Here is a 17,162-nt window from a genome sequence, read left to right on the forward strand (position 1 = left end):
TGCGGGAGAGGGTGGGGACCAGGCTGAACCTCCTTGCCTTCGATGACCCGGACCTGGGTCCATCCATGCTTCAGCCTGTCGTCCTCCCACTGTTCCTTCCCAAATGAGCCCCCTCCCGTCACCTGTTGGAACACATCATAGAAGACGTTAGGATTTTGGGAGGGGGACTCCCCTTCTCTCCCGCTATCCGAGGCCAGAAGCTCGGGCCGCTGACGAGGTCCTGTCGTGTGCCTCCTTCTTCGGCGGCCCCCTCCTGGGCTGGCAGGCTGCGTAGCCGTGGCCAGCAGGCGGTCAAACTCTGGCCAGTCTCTCCTGATCAGCACGGGGACGGGAAGATCCTTCATGACCCCAACTTCCACCAGCCAGGTGCCAGGAGCGGCCAAAATGGTCACCCTGCGAGCGGGAACTTGTCGTGTGTCCCCGTGGACACAGGTTATGGGGAGGAAGGCTTTACACTCCGTTCGGGGGGCGAGAATATGCGACTGGACCAGAGTGACCGCACTGCCCGAGTCTAGGATGGCCCAGAACGGCTTTCCATTCACTTTCACTTCCACCTCTGGGGCTCCAACCGGCAGGTCGCGGTGCACGATGCAGCCTGCCAGCCAGGCCCGTGTGGGGACTTCCGTTGGCATGGGCTCATCCCGCTGGGAGGGAGCCACCGGCCTGCGTACTGGTCGCGGGGTGCCCTCCAGTGCGCGTTGCTCCTGGACCACCCTCCTGGGAAATGGCGGCGCTCACTCCCCAGCATCCCGGTGTTGGGCCGCATCCACCAGCTCGACAGCCTCCACCAGCTCTGACGTGGTGGTTGGGTTCCTCATCCCAATGGCCTGTCGGTGAGATCGGGGAAGGGCTCGGAGAAGACGGTCTATCACCACGCACTCCGCCACCTGTCCAGCCGATGGAGCCCCCTCCAACAATCAGTGCTGCGCGAGTCGTGTGAGTTCGGCGGCCTGGGCACGGGCCGGCAGACGGGGCTTATACTCCCACTCATGGAAGTGCTGGGCGGCACAGATAGGGGATAACCCCAGGCAGGCTAGGATTTCCTTCTTGACCTCCTTATATTGATCGGCGGAGGCGGCGGGAAGAGCGAAGTATGCACGCTGCGCTTCACCCATCAGCAGGGGAGCCAGCACCCATAAGGAAAAAAGGTGAGATGAAGAAGATCGCTTGTCGGTGATTCTTCACTGATTGCCCGCATTCTCCACCAGTGTAACGGGGTGAAGAATCACACGACAAGAAATCTCAATCAATACCCCGGAGGGTGGATTTATTGGGGTGAGGGGTGCTCGTGAGAAAGGTCCAGGTAGGTGCTCCGGTGCCGTGAGTGCTCTCTTCCGTCTTCCCAGTGCAGATGGTCCATGCAGTGCTCCTGTGGGGCTGGTCGGTCACATGCTGCTTTCTGTGGGGAAAATGAGAGGGCGAGTTAGTGCTCAGTCTCATGGAGGAATCTCCAAGATGGCAGGGCTTGCGTGGCTTATGTAGCCGCCACCTGATGAGGTGCAGCTATGACCGATCAGCCTGTGATGATGATGGCCAAGTGCTCCTCGCTTGTTTCCAGGGCGACGCTGATGAAGCCTCGGGACACTCGTCACACTTTTATAAAGAATATCTCTTTGGATTTGAGATTTTAGCCTTTGCAACTTTACAGATCTTCTTTATGCACCAAGAGCTTGTAACACTCCAAAGAGAAAGGAAAAATTTAAATCGCATCATATGACCCCTTTAAATTTAGCTAAATTTCAAATATTACTAAACTCAGATCACATTCAGACTTCTCTAAGGATATGATCAGACAGACAGAAAAAAATGTTTTCTCCATATTCAGATCTATTTAATTTATTGTATAAAAAAGAATGTAGTATTAAAAAAATAACATTTTTACAAACCCAATCCAAACCATTTCCATATGCGGTTTGAAATTCAATTTAAATTTCAGGTTTGGAAGTGGGTTTCAATCTAACAAGTCAAATGGAGATTTTTTTTTCAGTTTTGGGGATGCAATGGGTATATAATAGCACACACAAGTGTGGTAGTGTCATTCACTATGTATTGAATGCTGAATGAGCATAGGAGTGTAACTGAACACTGTGCAGTGCAGTGCTGTACCAGGTGAGCTACTGAGCAAGTTTACCTAAAACCAAACATACGAAGATGGTTGTTATGCAAATGTCAAAAATGGGGGGAAGCCATGGTCTAATGGTTAGAGAGTCTCGTACTGGCAGAGATGCTCTCTCCCACCTTCAATACCACGACTGATGTGCCCTTGAGCAAGGCACCGAACCCCTAACTGCTCCCCGGGCACCGCAGCAAAAAAAAATAGCTGCCCACTGCTCCGGGTGTGTGTTCACAGTATGTGTGATCACTGCTGTGTGTGTGCACTTTGGATGGACAGAGCACTAATTCCAAGTATGGGTCACCATACTTGGCCACATGTCACATCACTCACTCACTCACTTAAAAATGACAAATCATGCACTATGGTAAACATGCTTTGAGGTTATAACATAGTATTGTGCAAGAAATTACCAATTAGTGGTCATTTCAGCTGTAAACTGCATTGAATTTTTTTGTAGAGGTATGTTTTGGAGCACTGTGATTTAAAAAAAATTCATTTCATTCAAAGATTCATTCCTACTGATTTGATTTAAACAACAAACCAGAGTTGCGTGCAATGTGACAAAATCAAAAAAAAAATTTTTAAGTTTCACACTTCTGAGAATTTTTGAGCAGATCAAAATTTTCTAAATTAATTGCAAATCCTGCCATCTTTTGGCATTTTCACAACTGAGAATTGCTATTGATTTTTGTTTTCTGACTCTCTCTAAATCTTTAGAGGCTTTTTTCACATTAAGTCCTGGGCACTAGATTCAAATGCATCCAAAATATAATTAACCTCAGGGCCCATTCAAGATCTTAGAATGACGACTAATGCAATTAATAGTCAGATAATCGGCTGATGTTAAGAGCATTAACTATGATTTCGGCAAGTGTCTGCTGCCAAAAACTTAGAGATGAATCCAAGTGAGAATGCAGTGAAATGATTTAAAACACACACAAATTCATGTCAAAGAGAGAAAGAGGAAAGACTGTGGGAAGGGGGAGGGTGCCAGTGTAGTTCAAGTAGTTGTAGCCGTTCATCATCCGTGTCTAGAGGAGGAAGCGAAGAAGGAACACAGCGTAACTGAAAGACAAAGAGGCGTAAACAGCTGGCACGCTGCTGCAGCGCCGCAATGCCAATGAAAGGAAACTTGCCTGCCAACATCCAAACACGGGGCTAAAGAAAGATACCACCAAAGGAGAGCCAGAGGATTGTGGGAGATGCGGATCCTGGCGTAGTCGATAGGGTGACGAGGCCAATCCTCAGGGACAACCTGCTCATTACAAAGTCAGAGAAAGGTCAGGTGACTGACTTCTGCTTTTCTTTCACTCCTCCACCAATTATCATCCCTCTGTCCCTACCTGTTCCTGCTGAGTTTGTCCCACTTGCTCGTTTCCCATGCACTCTGGACGATTCCTCGACGGTTCCTGTCATTATTCATGTTTTCTTTAGTAAACAGCTTCTGGCACAGTTGTGTCATCATTTGCGCTCTGCTCGCTGAAGCGGTTTGGTGCAGTGGCAGACGAGGAGGCCCGTCCTCAGGCAGATGCACTGCGACTGGAGAGATGAATGAAAACCACTTGGATTAATGAAGCGATTTCAGAACAGTTGAAGTTACTGACAGCTCCCCTAAACTTATCACCCTGCCTCCTTTACCATGAGTAATAGTCTCACACAGTCGCTGATACTGATCACCGCAGTAAATGCAGATTTACGCACAAACACATAGGCACACATGCACAGACAATAAATGATATTAATGAGCAAGCGGCCACGTTTACCAACGTTTCTAAATCTCAATTATGAATGGGGTTCATTTATGATATGCGGTATGATTTAATGATAATGCATGGTAAAACACTGACAGACGTTAGCAGCACATTAGCTGTATTTCAAAACCTAGTGAGCTGCATACTGAGGCAGGTTCATAGTAGCGCCCCCGATGTTGTTCAATAAGGAAGCTAACTTGATTATGTTGCCCAATTAAACTTTATTTTTACCTAATTGACATACTGTACATACTTCGTAAAGAAGGCAAACACATAATGTATTGCAACAAGCTCAGTGAGAATATAAATCAGATAAGATGGCTGACAGCTGAATCATTATAAATATATTTCATTTAATACTGAAAAGTGCTCATAAACTTAGGTCAATGTAAACAGAATTAGATTTTTTTTACCCAGTACTTGGGTGTGCTGTGCATTTGATCAGCGAATGACAAAAAAGAAAGAAAAGTCTGTTTTTCCTATTTAATATGAGTATATAATAATAATGATAATATTGAAATATAATAAAAAGAATAATTAACTATTATTGGTACATTAATATTTAAAATAACAATATTTAAAAATATTATTTGTAATATCATATTTATACATATTAAAATAATATTACAATTATCAATCAAATGAAATGAAATAAAGAATCTTTCCCTATTACTTTATAGAAGAACTCTAAAATTACAGTGGTAATATTTATGGCTTATTTCTAAACTATAGAGCTTTTATTTGGGATGAAAACCATTGGGAGACCTAAAAGTTTACATTAAACAAAAACTACAATTGTCTTTTCTAACCTATTGTGATGTACTGTAAATCCGGGGCAAAACTGAAAATAGGGTGGGATTTGATTTTGTCCATCGGGAACTGATCGTTTGCTAATTAAAACTCTAGAAACTAAATAACTCTATTTGTGTGGCACATGGAGTGACTGCCACCATAATATTAGTGTATTAAATCAGTCGTTGTGACATTCCATGACAGTCCCTTGGTAGGCAGCTGCCTATCTAAGAAACAAGGCAGTTTATAATACTGTGAAAGAGAGCACATTACTACAAAAGTGTCTTTGATAGAACTGAAAGAGCTCCATATATTTCATATGACACTGCTTATATGTGTGTTTGTGGGTGGGTGTGATCACTCCTGTCTGTATCTTCTCCACTGTCTGTTTACTGCAATGCAGGAGTTGCTCTTTGACTGTATTCAGTGGAAGGCGCACCAGGGATTTTCACAGAGACCTTTGTGTCAGTTCCTAGTGCGTGAGAAAGATCATTGCTTGTTTTCTCTGCTGTTATTTACAGGCTCCATTCATTGATAAATGACTTCAGAAAGGCTTGAACAGAAGTGACAGCACTGAAACGCTAATTTGTCCTCATTCCTCGTCTTTCTGTCTCTCTCTTTCTGTTTATCACTCTCTCCGTGTTTATCTGTCTCTCTCACTCAATGTGTCACAGATTCCGCCCTCTATAGTCTGTAGAGCAGTAACAAAATTCCCGACAAAAATAATCTGTCAGTTTCTAAAAATTCTAATTAAACACATTTAGATGTTTATAACCTGATAATAAATCGATTAATTTGCAAGCTTTTACTCCACCACTTGCATGCATGACATCATTAACAACAGTTCAAGCAGTTTGAATGACGGATATTTGGCAAAATTACTACAGTTTCGGTAAACAGTCATGACTAGCTAGTGGATTTCTTCAACAATACATCAAACTATAGCAGTTTGTGGAAAATGCAGCATGGGTGGTTACAAGGGTGCTGCTAGAAGGATACTAAGGTACTGTGTGATTGTTTGCTGTTTGAATTATCATTGCTAATTCTCTATGTCAGGATACATCTAAAGGCTTTTTACATCTGTTATCATTCACCTTATGTTTAAAAAGCTCCATGATTTAAGGGATAATTGATCGTATGTAGCACAAACGCTGTGGGAGAAGTTTGCCAAATTTTAATACCTAGGGTTAGCAGTTAAGAACAAATCCCTTACTCTTAATATGCACAATAATAACGGTCACGCTTGCCTTAGCAAGCACCACTAAAAGAATGATAAATTCAGAGACATTAAGTGTGCTGAACAGGAGAGCGTGCTGTGGTGCAGTACTGCGTGTCAGTATCAGGGTGGGGACTCAGGACTGCTGCTGGAATGGTGAGAGATGTTAGTTTTAGAACAAATGCAGTGAGCAAATTAAATGCTTATTCTAAAATGAGAGGAAGAAGGTGAATAAGCAGGTACCATGGCAAGGTCTTATATTGTGATTTTAGTACTAAAAGGCAGTGTGCATTAAGGAAGAATCTTGTCAATGTAAAGGCAGAATAGTAGAGTTGGGGTACTTTGACTCGGGACTGGAATTGTGAATGAACTTGGACTCGGACAAACTCTGGTGCAAATTTTTCAGATTACAGAAGAGTCCATGTTGTGTAATATAAAATACAGAAAAATACAACTTAGGCTCATTGGAAATATGTGCCTCTACCTACATTTCTGCAAAACTCAAAAATCGTACTTATGCATACGAATCGCTGCAGTTTCCAGTTGAAAAGAACACTAGAGGCAGTAAAACTTTCTTCACACAAAGTATGATTTGCAGGTCCACAGTTTAGATTAATAAAGCCTAATTTTCACATAATTACGTGAGGAATATTATGTTATGAATTCAAAACAATTTTAAACATGCTGCGAGATTTGAAAACTGATGCATTTGAAGTTTAGCGTCACATATACAGCTTCAAATTTTCTAACTCAGTAGGTTTGCTCGGTAGCTCACGTGATATGACGTTGCACTTATAGATGATGAAGAGTTTCGGTATGAACCCCGTGAAACTATGGTTCGACAAAACAACTCAAAAGGAAGGTAAATAGCACGGCTGCATCAACAAATGCATTTTTTTAATCACTTTTACATTTGTTAACACTATCAGGTAGGTTTAGGGTTGGGTTTGGTGTAGGGGGTATTGCCAGCACGACAGAGCATTAACTTTTAGCGACACTCCTCGAATATTTGAATTATGAACCACCGCAATACTACCTGCAACAACGTAATACAAACACAGCAATACGTGCCTATATCAACATAACAAAAACGTGCCAGGGTTACGTATTGAACCCGCGTTTTAGCGCCACTCACTGGATGTTTCACTTTAAAACTGCCGTGAAACGTGCAGTAAGGTACGTTTTAATCAGGGGTGCACATAAGTGGTCCCCAGGTCCGCATGCGCGACCAAAATAAAAAATGCGCTGTGTAAATAAGTTCTGACAGCGCATTTGCCTACCGACATGGATGACAGCTGTTAATGCACAATTACCATTTTAGATCGACAAACTGTACTGTATAAGATTTCTATCCAAATTGAAAGCTTCATTTCAAATTGAAAATCTAATCTACCCGCTGCTGTTTTCAAAGCACAATGCAAAACTGAGACATTTCATTCACTGAAGCTTTTCAATCGGCAGCGCTAACCCCAGAAGCGCATATACTTACTTGCCGAGCACCCGCCAAAATAAAAGCCTGCTCATTTTAAGGTTGAAAATGATAAATTCATATTAAATTTAAAAAAAAGTTAATATTAGCATTGTATTTTTAAGTTTACTATAAAATAATTGTATTTGCATTTAATACTCCCTTTTTGTTTTAAAATATAATAATATTATCACTCTTTATTTTGTTATAAAAATAACTAAATCAAGTGCAATAATATTATCACTATTATTAATTTATTTTTTATAGTTCAGTGGGTCACACTATGTGCAGTGTGAGGACCAAACCAAATCTCCAGGTTCTCTTATGAGAACCAGGCTGAAAAACTTATGTGCACCACTGGTTATAACGGTGCTGCAGAAATGCATTTAGAGGCACGTATTTCGAATGAGCCTGGGTTGGAAAAATAAGTAACAACATAAAATTAAGTTATAAAGACATTAATAAACGTCTCCCATTCAAACTCAACGTAGGACACTCAGGACTCGACAAGGTGGACTCAGACCCAACACTACTGAATAGTATATGTACTGTACGCTCCGTTCACACAGGATGCACCTTGATTTTTTTGCAATAATTTGTTTGTCCACAAGGTGGCGATGCTGACCTGGACCATCATTTTGCATTTAAAAACAAACAGATGGGACACAACAACAAGATCAAACTTCAGGAGGTGGCAATAACAAAAGATGCCCGCATTGACCAGCACTCATGTGAGGAGATTAAGAGATACACGCAACTCTAATTTAAATGAGTAAAAAGTACTCGTAACTTCAGGAGAGAAATAGCGCAGACACTGTACAAAGATGAAACTTTCTAGTGTCATGTGTCGAGTGCCTGTGTTTGCGCACACTATCAAATGAAGCTGAAAGGCTATGTGTTTGGATGTATTCTTACATTAAAAGTTCATGTAGCTGTCATGTCAAAACTGAAGTAAACTTTGGGATTAAATCTACATGTGTTTTTGTCCTAAAGCTGCAACATTTAACAAGACATTTTGTCAATCACTTGGTATCTGTTTCTGCGCTGTTGCAGCAGGAGGTCTCTTCCACCTTGAAATCTGACTAGGCCAAAATCCTGCTCCACATCAGCCACCCAATTTCATGAAGTCGTAAAAATTCATACGAGATGACATACTCTTGTATTTGGTGTTATTAGATAGTATAGTAAACACTAAAATATCAATAAAAGTTGTACATGATATGATCATAAACGTATCTTTAAAGCTGATGTTTGGATGTATTGGGCTATTGTCACCAGCAATGCAGACAATCGCCTTGCTCACATAATGTTGCACATTAAAACAGAACACATGGTATATCGTGTAAGGCTAAATAATCTATTTGAAATATTGATGTTTATTGTCAAGTTCAACCAAGTTAGCATAATTTTCTTGTCAAAACTGGCAACCGGCCATTGTCAAAAATGCAGATGGAAATTCGATTATGCTACTATGTGACAGATGCATGGACTGTGATAAAGGCTCTTCATTGGAGTAAAGTCTGACAACTAGCCCCAGTCTCCCCTATTTTTATAGGCTCATACAGAAGGGCTATTTTGGTCCCCTGGGAACGTTTAGTAAACTCAAAAGGTGCCAAAAAACTATTGCGATTGTGCCAAACCTCTACAGTTCACACTGCTAGAGGGATGCACGCTGTCGTTCAGTGGTAGTCACTGTAGTCGAGCACTGAAGGCATTAACATTCTGGTGTGCAGGAGAGTCTCTGAAGGTCTGGTATCAGTCATAGTGTCCTTTTCAAGCCTGAATGACCAGGCAGTGGCAGAGGAGGCCCCACGAGAGAGCGGGAGGGACACACCCACACACTCCTGCCACTTTCCTGCGGCAGTCCGCAGAAGAGGAAGAGTCAATTTAACAGCAATCATCCCCCTTGATCACAGCCCGCTTGTAACCTGCCACCTCAACAATGATTTTATCATCCTCGCTCCCTCACACGCTATCTCCACTGTCTCTATTTTGCTTTGAAAGTCCTCCCTCTTCACTGCAGTATCAGTGGAACAGAAACACCTTTCATAGTTTTGCTATTTCATAAATTGTTTTACTCTTTATTATTAGCTGTAACACTATAATTGCATGTTTAATGTGACAGGCAACTCATCCCAATACCATGCTAAATGTTAGGACTCCATTTTTTCTCAGGCAATAATGATGTAAATGTTCAATAGCTTTTTGAAAGCCAGTTCTTTAAGGTATGTGCATCTATAGAAATACTCATAGACTATTCAGTGGGGGAAAGTGTGACAACTAGACCCACTCTCCTCTATTTCTATAGGCTCACACAGAAGGGCTATTCTGGTCCCCTGTGAAAGTTTAGTAAACTCAGCTGGCCCCCCTGGCCCATATCCTGTAGGTCTGTGGCAGCGTGAAGAGCGAGAACTAAATCATAGGCTGACAGGGCCCTTTCCTTTAATAGATGCCCCCTGTGTAACCAGCCCAGAAAAGGGAAGAGAGGAGCAGCCATTGCTACACACACGCATTTGATTGTATGTATGGCTCATATGCACATGCATACATGTGCGTGCACACACACACACACACACACACCTCTAAAGGGGGTGACTAGGGCTACTTGTCACTTTTTTTTACTCTAGTGAATATATCTGATGGTAGGTTTATTTTTGAAAGTCAACTGCTACTGCTGTATATGAAAATACCTGAAAGTCTTGACTACAAAAAAGAAAAAAGAAAAAAGAAAAAAGAAAAAAGAAAAAAGAAAAAAAAGAAAAGAAAAACCTAATTTATATATATGGTTTATGTATATGTTTGTGTGTGTATAACTAATAAGTTAATAATAAATAATTTGTGTATTATATTATTATTGTATTATTTGTGTATTATTAGTATTATAATTTTTATTATTATATACATTATATTTAAATGCATATATTTTAAAATGTAACTTTTAAAATGTAATACATTACATACACACACACATACAGTATATTCACACACATAAAATAATAAATGAATAATACATTTAAATATTTTATATAAATGTATATATTTTAAATTCTGCCTTAAAATAAAACAAATTCAACACCCATTTTTATCATTTTTTTTGTTATAAAGTTACAAATTGTTATAAATAATACATTTCACCAAAGTTTTAGAAATGTAATAATTTACAGAAATGTAATTTAAAGTGTAGTACATCTTTAAAAAATTGGTAACACTTTAGTATAGGGACCAATTCTCACTATTAACTATAGTTGCCTATTATTAACATATTGGCTGTTTATTAATACTTATAAAGCACATATTCTGCATGACAATATTCTACATCTCTAATCCTACCCAATACCTAAACTTAACAACTACCTTACTAACTACTAATGAGCAACAAATTAGGAGTTTACTAAGGTAAAAGTCGTAGTTAATGGTTTGTTAATAGCGAGAATTGGACCTTAAAATAAAGTGTGACCAAAAAATTCTATAAACTTATTAATTTATTTAACCATTAAGGATAAATAAGGAGAAAAATGAGACTGAATTATTACACAAAAACACTTCATGATTCAAACACTGAGAGGAATATGAAACATTACACACACTCACAACTGATCTCTGGATTCCTAATATCCTCGATCAGAGAGCAGCAGAGATTTGTATTTTTACTTGATGTTGCCGCTGCTGACTGTGAAGATGAACAGTTATATAGGCAGTATTTATGGCTTTTGGATATTTGTTACAGCGCAATTATTCGACTGTAATACTCTGGGCATGTTATGATGATCTAAGAGCATTTCATTCTCGCCTGATCTGCGGGAGAGATGAGTTAAACCACTTTTCAAAGAACAAAATTGAAGTGCCCTGGGACAAGCAGTTTTCATTTCATCTGCAAAAGAAAGCTTTGACCTTTGCATAGCACTGAATGTAAGCATGTGAATGTATGTCGAAGTCTAGGTGCACTTCAAGTAAACAGGATCAGATTGAGTAGATTGAGGTAATTGAGAAGCTAGAGACACACACACACACACACACACACACACACACACACACAAATCAGTACACTATTAGACTGCGGTAACACCAGACACTTAAAACACTAATCACAGCTATTGGCTTTGTAGGACTACTGACTTTGACGAGGAAAGCCACGCCTCCCTTCCCATCATTCTCCTCCTTTGTCCAGGGGGGTCAAGGTCCTGCTACATCCCTATGGTTAGCACTGGCAGTTAGCCCCTGCTGGGCAAGTCATAACTACAGTATAACATTACATGAGCAAACCACATCTTTGTCCATTGACAGACATTCAAAAGTATCTGTGTACTCTGACAAAATCAGTTTTGCAAGCAACATAAACAAGAAAAATCTTTTTTATATACAGTGGGGAAAAAAGTATTTAGTCAGCCACCAATTGTGCAAGTTCTCCCACTTAAAAAGATGAGAGAGGCCTGTAATTTTCATCATAGGTATACCTCAACTATGGGAGACAAAATGAGAAAAAAAAATCCAGAAAATCACATTGAATGAATCACATTTTTAAAGAATTTATTTGCAAATTATGGTGGAAAATAAGTATTTGGTCAATAACAAAATTTCATCTCAATACTTTGTTATATACCCTTTGTTGGCAATGACAGAGGTCAAACGTTTTCCGTAAGTCTTCACAAGGTTTTCACACACTGTTGCTGGTATTTTGGCCCATTCCTCCATGCAGATCTCCTCTAGAGCAATAATGTTTTGGGGCTGTCGCTGGGCAACACGGATTTGAACAACAACTCCCTCCAAAGATTTTCTATGGGGTTGAGATCTGGAGACTGGCTAGGCCACCCCAGGACCTTGAAATTCATAGTTGAGGTATACCTATGATGAAAATTACAGGCCTCTCTCATCTTTTTAAGTGGGAGAACTTGCACAATTGGTGGCTGACTAAATACTTTTTTGCCCCACTGTATGTTATACAATAGTAAATGTTTAACCAGCATCCATTTACTGACTTTCTTCTACAGAATAAGAAGATAGTTTAGTTTATATGTGGTTGGGTGAATTTAATACAGTAACTGTGTAAAAAGCTGCAGCAAGTAGGCAAAAAGGTATGTCCAAATTCAATGATCTTGTCACATCCTGTCTACAGAAATACCTTCATCTGATTTTTGAAGGCAGCATAGATGTATCCTTTGCTGCCCGTGATATCCCATTATCCTGTGCATTTAGTACCATGACAGTTGAGCTTAATAAATAAATAAATATATACACTACTGTTCAAAAGTTTGGGATCAGTAAGACTTTTAATGTTTTTTAATGGAGTCTGTGATCAAAGCTGAATTTTCAGCATCATTGCTCCAGTCTTCAGTGTCACATGATCCTTCAGAAATCATTCTAATATGCTGATTTATTATCAGTGCTGGAAACTGTTGTGCTGCTTCATATATATATATATATATTTATTTATTATTATTTTTTTTTTATCTTTTCTAACAATATCTTTACTATCACTTTTTATCCATTTAACACATCCTTGCTGAATAAAAGTATTTCTTTCAAAAAAAGAAAGAAAAAAAAATACTGACTCCAAACTTTTTAATGGTAGTGTATATTGTAACACAGTTTATCCATTTTGAATAAATGCTATTTTTTTAATTTTATATTCATAAAAGTATCCTGAAAAAAGTATCACAGGTTCCAAAAAACATGAAGCAGCACAACTGTTTCCAACACTGATAATAAATCAGTATATTAGAATGATTTCTGAAGGATCATGTGACACTGAAGACTGGAGTAATGATGCTGAAAATTCAGCTTTGCATCACAGGAATAAATTATATTTTAAAGTATATTAAAATAGAAACTGTTATTTTAAATTGCAATAATATTTCACAAAATAAGAGGGTTTTTTTCTGTATTTTTGGTCAAATAAATACAGCCTTGATGAGCACAAGAAACTTCGGTAAACAAATATTAAAAATCTTACTGATCCCAAACTTTTAAACAGTAGTGTAAATATGTCTTAAAATTGCAGTTGGTGGTTAGTTGGTGTATAAATGCACACAATCCATTCCACTTCTGCAATTTCTAAATTAGTATTTGCGCAAACACGCTTGATAGGGCATTCTGACACAACTAATGGCAGTATATGTGACTGCTTTAATGCTACAAAGTCATTAAGCCATTTTAAATGCATTTCTACTCACCAGTGTAAAAGGTGCATTTCTGCCACCTATTTGGCTGGAGTGTGAAGTACTGGATGGTGCACAGAAGAGCAATGGCACTTTTATTGCCACTACAATTTTAATTAATTGAAAGTAATAAATCCAGTTATCTCTCTCAAAAAAAATACCTTGGGGTATATTATTAAGTCACAATATATTGTATTGAATTCACTCAACTTGATATTCATTTAATTAAAGGGATAGTTCACTCAAAAATGAAAATTCTGTCATTAATTACTCACCCTCACATTGGTAAGACCTTTGTTCATCTTTGGAACACATATTAAGATATTTTTGATGAAATCCGAGAGCTTTCTGACTCTGCATAGACAGCAAGGGTCCTTCCACGTTCGAGGTCCATGAACATGCATGCGTCTTGGTACTCTCCAAAATGGTGCTAGGGTGATGTTGAGGAGTGAATAAAGTCATTATTTTAGTTTTTTGCAAACAAAAAATATTGTCGTAGCTTCATAAAATTACAGTCGAGCCACTGATGTTACATGGACTATTTTGTCTGTGTTCTTGGTACGTTTCTGGACCTTGAACGTGGTAGGACCCTTGCCGTCTATGGAGGGTCAGAAAGCTCACGGATTTCATCAAAAATGTCTTAATTTGTGTTCCTAAGACAAACGAAGGTCTTAAGGGTTTGGAATGACATGAGGGCGAGTAAATGATGACAGAATTTTCATTTTTGGGTGAACTATCGCTTTAAGACCAGTGACCAGTCATATGTTGTGAAATGTAGATGGAGGAATCCAGGTCATCTTGATAGGGCTGCACGATTTAGGGAAAAAATAAATAAAACCAAAAAAGTAAATAAAATATAAAAGTCATATATAGATAAAATAAATCAAAAGAAAAAAGTTTCTGTGCTTGGTTTAATTTTTTTTATTATCATATCAATATGACTATAAATTAAAAATAAAATAATGATAATAATTCATACTGTTACTACATAAAAATATCAATCAAAATATAAAATATTACTACCATAGCATTTCACTTTAAAATAAAAAAAATAAAAAATATATATATTAATATTTTTATTTAACATTACAACTGTAAGAGTGCTGTAGATGGAGGAATCCAGGTCATCTTGGTAGGGCTGCACGATTTAGGGAAAAAATAAATAAAACCAAAAAAGTAAATAAAATATAAAAGTCATATATAGATAAAATAAATCAAAAGAAAAAAGTTTCTGTGCTTGGTTTAATTTTTTTTTATTATCATATCAATATGACTATAAATTAAAAATAAAATAATGATAATAATTCATACTGTTACTACATAAAAATATCAATCAAAATATAAAATATTACTACCATAGCATTTCACTTTAAAATAAAAAAAATAAAAAATATATATATTAATATTTTTATTTAACATTACAACTGTAAGAGTGCAATGCTAAAATCTATGTCCAAACCACTTGGAGCCCTTAAAGCTTCTCTTGGGAAGACGGTTAGCACATGCGGCGCTCCTGAATGCACGAGTGGAGAACCATTTACTGCAAACCAAGCCGCCCTACGAAGCTGAAAACACCAGATCATGAGCTGCTCGTGTGTAAAAGAACACAGTGCCATGCTTTGCTCTGAAACACCCACCGCATACAGTTATTTAAATTGCAGTCTTTGTGATTTGATAATCACAATTTTGGTTTTATTTGAATGAATCTTGCAGCCTTGCTTGTAGGACTACTGTACATTCACCAGCTGAGCAACCACCATTGAGATCAACCTAGCAACACAGTTATTAATCACTGTAAAAACACTCTGATCTAAGCCTCCTGGACTGACTGGCATTATAGACACAGAATGGAATTCTGTGGCAATTACACCCCTTGGATAAAATATCAAGGTCGCAATACCTCGATAGTGTCTGTGTCAACAAATCATTTTTCATTTCCTCAACCTCGTCACTACAGGGTCAAATGCATTTGAAGTCCATTTGTTACCTTTAAAGTGTTGGTGATGGTGACTTAATGCAGGGGTTTTAAAATGATGGAAAGAAGGGGAGGTGAAAATAAGAAGAGATAGACAGTGACATCCTGTCACTTCCTCTAATGGAGCGTCACTCTTGGTGTCTTGCGGTTGGAGGAAAGGAAAGTGTGCAGGTGGTACAGGAAATCCACACAAACTCAATGTACTCACACTGTCAATACACATTAGAGAAATAATCAAAACAAGAAGAACACTGCTCCTCTGCTTTACGAGCACAATAACATTCCATATTAAAAGATTTTTAAAAATCAATAAAGTTATGCAAGGAATCATATCCAAATGGATTTTCAAATGAATATCGGAGAGCCTAATTTCTTTTCATGAAGTGGACTATCTTCTCTCCAGTGCCAATCTAGAGGTGAGATGAGAGCTGCATTTAAAGTTTTTTATTCTCAAGGGTTTGAAAGAAGAAAAAGAGTAGATAAGTTACTGTATTAGACAGGATTGGTCTAAAAATACAAATTTTAAGCAAATATTTATAAAATTATTATTTTTTATTTTTCAAAAATGAGTTAGAAAATAAGAAAATATACTGAGATACCCCCCAAAGCAAAATAAAGAAATAACAATTGATATGTGTTAATATGAGTTTTTCCCCCATTGTGATATTAATATTATGTACTCAGTAGCCTTCTATGATGCAAAATGGTTGATCATTTAATAAAGTAAATTTGTAAAAACAATTTTTTCCACTTTTGTCTTTATTTATACATTTTAATTGCAGAGAGAGATGAGAATTATGTTTGCTTGCTTTCCACACCAGTTTCTACAGCTTAATGGACTAATCCAGGGTGGTATATATACAGGTGCATCTCAATAAATTAGAATGTCGTGGAAAAGTTAATTTATTTCAGTAATTCAACTCAAATTGTGAAACTCGTGTATTAAATAAATTCAGTGCACACAGACTGAAGTAGTTTAAGTCTTTGGTTCTTTTAATTGTGATGATTTTGGCTCACATTTAACAAAAACCCACCAATTCACTATCTCATGCGTCTCTGCTGTTGGTTGTAATATTGGTGAAGTAAATCCACACTTTGCTGAAGAAGCGTTAGCAAACTCTTGAGCAGCAACAACAGTTCCATATACTCCGCCATTGTTGTGTATGTTTGGTTGCGCTTGCCTTTAAAATCGATACGTACTGCGCATGTCTACATGCCTAACACGTACTACGCATGCGCATGACATCACCGTTTTCAAAGATTCACATATTGGGTTTACACGGAAACGATAACTGTGCCGTTTTCAAAAACTTCAGAAATATGCGTTTTCAGTCCCCAAAATGTCACCGTCATGTAAACGAACAGTCAAAATGCATAAAAAGTTTCCCGTTTTTGGCTGAAAACGTTGTCGTGTAAACGAAGTGCTCCTTTGTAAACAGGTGCAGTGACGTTGGTTTTCAAAAAACACAATGGACCAACACCAGCAGATGACATTGCAACATTGCACATCACAGACGGTGGAAACTTAACACTGGACTTCAAGCAAATTGGGCTATGAGCTTCTCCACCCTTCCTCCAGACTCTACGAAATTGGTTTCCAAATGAAATACAAAACTTGCTCTCATCTGAAAAGAGGACTTTGGACCACTGGGCAACAGTCCAGTTCTTCTTCTCCTTAGCCCAGGTAAG

The 17,162-nt window shown here is 38.4% G+C and overlaps 1 long non-coding RNA gene across 1 annotated transcript in view; it reads right to left on the reverse strand.

Annotated features, from left to right (window-relative positions):
• Positions 1 to 3,184: 3,184 nt before the first annotated feature.
• LOC107603145 (uncharacterized) overlaps positions 3,185 to 17,162 on the reverse strand; it is an 86,576-nt gene continuing 72,598 nt past the window's right edge. Inside the window, exons 3-4 of the long non-coding RNA XR_001611101.1 lie at positions 3,460 to 3,655; positions 3,185 to 3,371 (exon numbers count right to left, since the gene is read on the reverse strand). This is a non-coding gene — a long non-coding RNA (uncharacterized lncRNA). The remainder of the gene's footprint in view (positions 3,372 to 3,459; positions 3,656 to 17,162) is intronic.

The sequence above is a fragment of the Sinocyclocheilus grahami genome, unplaced genomic scaffold (genome assembly GCF_001515645.1).
Source record: "Sinocyclocheilus grahami isolate Dianchi unplaced genomic scaffold, SAMN03320097.WGS_v1.1 scaffold341.1, whole genome shotgun sequence".
NCBI lineage: Eukaryota > Metazoa > Chordata > Actinopteri > Cypriniformes > Cyprinidae > Sinocyclocheilus > Sinocyclocheilus grahami.